General features: G+C 37.1%; 1 long non-coding RNA gene across 2 annotated transcripts; it reads left to right on the top strand.

Moving 5' to 3' along the window:
- The first annotated feature begins 3,709 nt into the window (after positions 1-3,709).
- Positions 3,710-5,712, top strand: LOC306895128. Of its 2 annotated transcripts, XR_013786757.1 has the most exons (5): positions 3,710-3,788; positions 4,312-4,481; positions 5,038-5,101; positions 5,275-5,375; positions 5,643-5,712. It is a non-coding gene; the product is annotated as an uncharacterized lncRNA (long non-coding RNA). The 2 variants fall into 2 exon arrangements; XR_013786758.1 differs by having other exon boundaries at positions 5,275-5,703.
- The last annotated feature ends 312 nt before the right edge of the window (positions 5,713-6,024 follow it).

Here is a 6,024-nt window from a genome sequence, read left to right as displayed (position 1 = left end):
TCGTTTGTATTTGACATTTTCATAATGTTCTTTTATTGGTTGATGTTTCGATTTCTGGAATGTTGATATTTTGTATATTCCAATTTATTTACAGGATTGTTACAGGAGAGCATTTAAATTAAGCTGTCATCGCACTAATTCAATGGCCATTTATTTCTATAAAAAAATGTCAATGACTGCATTGTGAAGTAAAAGCGTTTCAACTGAAAGTGTGACACTCTCAAAAATAGGTTTTGTAGAAAATATTATGTTAAGTTTTTTGTCTTTTATCACAATGTACATACTATTGAGTGCGTTATTACATGCTGTTACACAGAATGGACACAGGGTGGCAGTACCTTTCAGCCGCGTCACTCTGGGACCCTTAGCGAAGCGCAGTGGAAAATAAGCTCATATTCCGGTTAAATGGAAGAAGAGCAACAGTTGTCCTGCGTCAATTTCTCTCATATTTCCAATTTTTCAGGAATAACAAAATATACACCTGCTAGCGGACCCCTGTCCGGGACCCGTTACAAAAGCATCAACAACACAAGCCATTCCCGTGACCTTGCTTCACGAAAACAATTCATGGGTTTACTACAACTAAAACCATGCACATTTTAACCATGTATTTGCTACAGTGACCATAAGTTAATGTATGATGTGTTTTTATGTGTTATGTGTATCACCTGATTAATAGTCATTTTTAATGTTATCTCGATCTGTATCTGCCAGATGAATCATTATGAATAATTTCATCTGGTTAAACCCCTTCAGCTGCACGCTGCTCACAGATAAAATACATCCAGTGCTGTCTTTCTGTCGTGATCCTGTCTCGGTTGACCAGTCTCCTGTGCTTTTGGTTAGGGATGCACCGATACCACTTTTTAAGGATCAAGTACGATACCGATGCTTTTTCCCTGGTACTCACCGATACCGATGCTAGTTTTTTTTTGTTTGTGGCAATTTTCTAAGAACAACACAATGAGACTAATGAACATATCAGCATCTTTATTTTTAACAACTTCAACTCATATTATGAAAAAATAAATCAATCTTATGTGCTTATCAAAACTTTTCAAAGCCAAAATTCACAGTGTCCAATAACCTCCAAAGGGCAAAACCAAGGACATAAGCATGCAGATTGCCATGCGTGGGTCGTCATCATTGAAGCTAAGCGTGAATGAAGCGTTAAGAGAGAGTGATTTACGTGTTAAGTCAATGCAAAGACGCGATAGACCTACTTGCGGTGCGATTCACACGAATGAGACGGCGCAAATTGAGCATTCGCGTTAATCAATCAGGCGATTTAAGTGTTAACACTCTATGACATTGTGTCTGCTACGGCAGGTGACTCGGTGCACTGGAACGTTCTGTCAATTACGTCACGTGAGGCATCGGGGAATTTTACGAGTACGAGTACATGAGCTTGGTATCGGGACCGATACTGGTATCGGTGCATCCCTACTTTTGGTTATTGTCTTTTTCATTGGGAGGACATGGCACTGGTGTGAGGGCCCAGCTTTATTTATATATTTTTTTAATGTTTTGCAAGATCTTCAAGATGTATGTTAAGTTATTATCCCAACTGTGTATACTGTACTTAACGACACATTATCAATGTCCTTTTCTAGCCTTTTAAACTAAACCCTTCACACTGGAATCTCCCCTTAACTGCACTTGAAGTTCACTTGACAGGCATGAAAGGAAAATTTCCACTGAGTCACAACAGCAGGTTTCTTTTCTATGTGGTTTGCATGTCCTGTTTTTCATCTCTTACACCCCATCCACCAGAGTATCATTCTTATGATTAAAAATGTGTTCATTTTGTATGCCGATTGTTTATTTTGAGTATTTTCATACACAAACCCAACCCAACATATTTATTGGGTTCTTTTAGCCTGTTATGAGAAGTGATTTCCATCCAACTGGTGAGCTGTTCGTGGTGTAAACTTCATTAAATATATCAGGTGATGGATGTTTGAGCTGTTTTTCACTAGCAATGATGAAAAATAAATGGTTTAAGCTGCTTTTTCTTTTCGTATCTCCATGTAAATATGTAGAATGAACCCTTTATTTGAATCAATCGTGTTGACAAATGAGTTCCACAGATGTAAATACATCATTTTAATGGGACACTAGAAGGTCAGGTCGTTTCAATTTGTATCTTGCAAGTATGTAAAAACACATCTTGAGTCTGGGTTAGTTTTGCTTGGTTATTGGGCTTGCTTTGTAATGCAGATCTGGCAACCCTGTCATCAGGCGAAAGAAAGAATAAATAGCTCTTACACCAATGTTAAAGGATGAAGCCAGCGAAACAGGAATGTGTGACCTCTTTATTCCACAAGGCAAAAAATGTTCATTTTTATTGATACATGCCCAGCCTATTTGAAGTGCCAATTGTCATTATTTCCCCCAGATGCCATCTAGCCATGTTTATGATAGCCTTCAATTTTATAGGATTTAATAAATAATAAATGTTTTTTATTTAAAGCGTAAATAAAATGTGGTGATGCGATCGCATGATCTACCTATGTTTGAGGAAATGGTACGGTCCAGGGGTATAAAGGTAGATAGGACTGGCATGCCACACAGGTGTGTCCTAGGGCTTCGGGAAGTACCGTTATTTCCGGTGGGTTGGGCTGCGCGTCCAAGAGGTAAGATCTACCAGTGGCAGTTAAATTGTAATTGTCGAACAGGGTAAATAGAGATGCATTTAAATGTCAGTGTGGTTGAGGAGTACTGCGGGCATTGGTGAATGGCTGTGTATTTTCGTGAGCCATAAATCCGCGTCAAGTGTGTGGTGCATTACGGGCCCAGCAAGCAATAGCCGTCATTTCAACGTCTCGGTTAACTATAGACCAGATGTAGTCCGGTTATGTGTAACCCACTTCTAGCCCAAAGAACCTAGAATTTTGTTTAAAGTCGTTTTTGGCTAAATAACTTGTGAGATATATGATATTACATCATGTAAGCAAAATGAACAGCGTTTATAAGGTATTTTTAATTTCTTTGACATGTTCAATAGCCTGAGCGTATACGCTATTTTGCTCGTCGTCAGAGCTGCTATTTGTAGCCCACACATAGTCCAAACTGAGGCACTATAGATTTTGTCCAGGCAGCTGATTACCAGGAAGTGCATGGTTCATATCCCTTCATGTTCGCCGTCTCAACATCTACACAAGTGTTTCTTGACATGGTCTATATGTAGCCACGTTTTAGCACAATTGGACGGGCTACGTGTAGTCTGCTTTTAGCCCTTGGGCGAAATGTTTCCCGTCATGTTAGCATTATCAATAATATCTAAACAATAAGTGTTATTTCGTGACATCTGTAGCCACAATTTATCCCTGAATTGGACAGGCTGTGTATGGGCTAAACAAAGGCAATCTGTGGTCTAATTTCAACGACTTGGCTATAGCCCAATATTGAACCAGCTAGTCTAAAATTGTTTACATGTACAGCGTGTGGGATGCATGACATCATAACAACAAAGTAATTTTGGCCAAGTTTTAATTTGCATTATTTGCACTGTCACACATTACATTTCCCGATTAGAATTTTTTACTTTGTTAAATAAACATGCAATTACATATCCCAACCTGTAGGTAGCAATTTGCCCTAGTACTGAGACATGGCCACTGCCAACGCGAGACTTGGAAGTTGGTAGAGAATTCGGCCAGATCTCGCGATAAACAAATCCGCCGACGCCATTTTTTTTAAAAACCAACACGTGAGCAGAAGCCACAGGTGTAGAAGCTAATCAACGCGATCAACAGACGGGCAAAAGGAATACGTTCAATTTTCTTGTAAGTAACTGTGTTATCTCTTTGTCATGTTTCCATTCTACATTTCATATTTTGTAGGGACCGTGAAATTTTAGCAGATAGCAGGGCTAGAGTATGCCATTTAGTGGTTATCTCAAAGCAAGGGATTTGGTTCAAAAGCACTTTGTGTTATGTTGGTTGGAAATCGCTTCATATCCCGATGGCAATCACCAAGATACGTAGTCTAAATTATTTTATATCTACTGTGGAAGTCAATTCAGTATGAATACCTCAGAACTGGAGTGATGTGATCCACGTTCTTTGATTTAAATGCACTAAAAGTTTTATTGATAATTATCCAGTGAACAAAGCACAGCAATAAATATGCATAACAAATATATATATATATATATATATATATATATATATATATATGTGTGTGTGTATATACACACATGCATGCATGCATGCATGCATACATACATGCTCATATGCTAAGTTTTTGTTATGGAAGTATTTGAGTGTTGTGAGTATTTGAAAGTAACACTGCCTTTGTTGCATTTAGGGTTTCAAAGAAAGGTGCTAACGCTTCTTGTTGAAATAAAAGAAGAATTAAAAAGAGTTGGCCAAAGGGTGGAAACAGACACTGGTGTCCAACTGTCTGCATTGGCCACTATGGAGGATTTCCAATGCTTGGAAAGGCAGCTGGAGAGTATGGAGACCCGGGCAGCAATGGTAAAACAACAACAACATGCCCTCACTAAAGCTTTCACCTTTCATAAAGTCCAAAAATAATTTAATCTGTAATATTGAATGTGTGACAGTGCAATGGCTTGTTGCATACAGAGATAGATCTAATAGAATAGACCTTTTTTTTACGAAGTACCATAACAAAGTTTGAAACTTCAAAAATAATTGCATATTACAGTGTTAAAAAAATTCAAATTTAAATTGTCAATATAAAATTAGCGATTACAAAAAGTATCTGTGTGTATTAGAATAGTGCTGTTGATGTACAGTTGAGGTTTAAATGTTTACTTGACTACTTTTTAGTTACTACCACAGAGTTAAATTTTGGCAGACAGTATTGAGGCAGACACCGATTGTGGGGGGACCTACAGGGGGAAAAACTATTTCTCAGTGTGGGCCAGCAATCTGCTTGAATAAAGAGTTTTATAGGGCTAATGATGGAAAACTTGCAGCTCAATGGTCATTAACATTTAAGGTCGGTGCACACTTGTACACTGAAGCATATTTTTCTATCTGCCTGACATTGACATTTGTTACTCAGGTGTCAAAACTGTGCAAAGTCGGTGGCAGAAATGTTAAAGACGTACCAGAAGGATGCTGGACAGGTAAAGCCTTCAAAACATGCAACATAAATCAAACATCGTGGTGACCATACTCACTAATTATTCCATGTTTTCACAACAAAGTATTGTAATATTGTAAAAGTATTTCCAAAAAAAATAAACAATTTGTCATGTTCGTATTTGTTACCAATTGTTATCCTTTTTTTTTGTTTTAGGGTTTTGCAAAAAAGCCTCATGTCCAATTTTAATATGAAGGTGGGTGGTACGCTGCAGAAGGCAGCTTTTGAGAAGACCACTCTGTTCTCGGTCATTGCAGGTATGTGCTTGTGTTTGCATGTAAACATTGCTCCCAGAGCTTATGTCTGTCGTTTGGCTTAAAGGTGATGTATATTATCATTTTAATGATTTAATGTATTTTCTTTATGACATCAGTCTGTGTTGATATAAAAAATTTCCAAATCAGTATATATGTCAGCGCTATATTACCGAGCCCTATTATCAAATCCGTTACAATTAATGTATAAACTAAAACACGATGATGTCCAAAAAGCCTTTTATCATGCTTGTTTTTTTTTCTTTGCAGATGCCGTGATGACCAACTTCCCAATGGCAACTGAATTTGAACTGAGGAATGCCATTTTAAGCAAGCACCAGGGAGAGTTGGGGGGTGGGGTGGGTATAGAAAAAAATAATAATGAATCAGTTTACTATTGTTAGATTTTCTTGTTATTTGTATTATTATTGGTTGTCCTTTATTTAAAAAAATTCTAAAGAAGTTCAAATCTTAATTCATTTGATTTTGTTGTAACGAATATATTATTTCTTATGTTTTCCATTTTGTCTTTTTTACAATTGTTGGTTTTATTAATAAAAGCTTTATATTTAATTTGTTTGTATTAATTGCTATTTATGAGAAGAACATGTTAAATTTAGTTAACAAAAAATATTTTGGGTATTGTGTGGTT

The sequence above is a fragment of the Barbatula barbatula genome (assembly GCF_947034865.1).
Source record: "Barbatula barbatula genome assembly, chromosome: 1".
NCBI lineage: Eukaryota > Metazoa > Chordata > Actinopteri > Cypriniformes > Nemacheilidae > Barbatula > Barbatula barbatula.
This window is presented reverse-complemented; position numbering and strand designations above follow the sequence as displayed.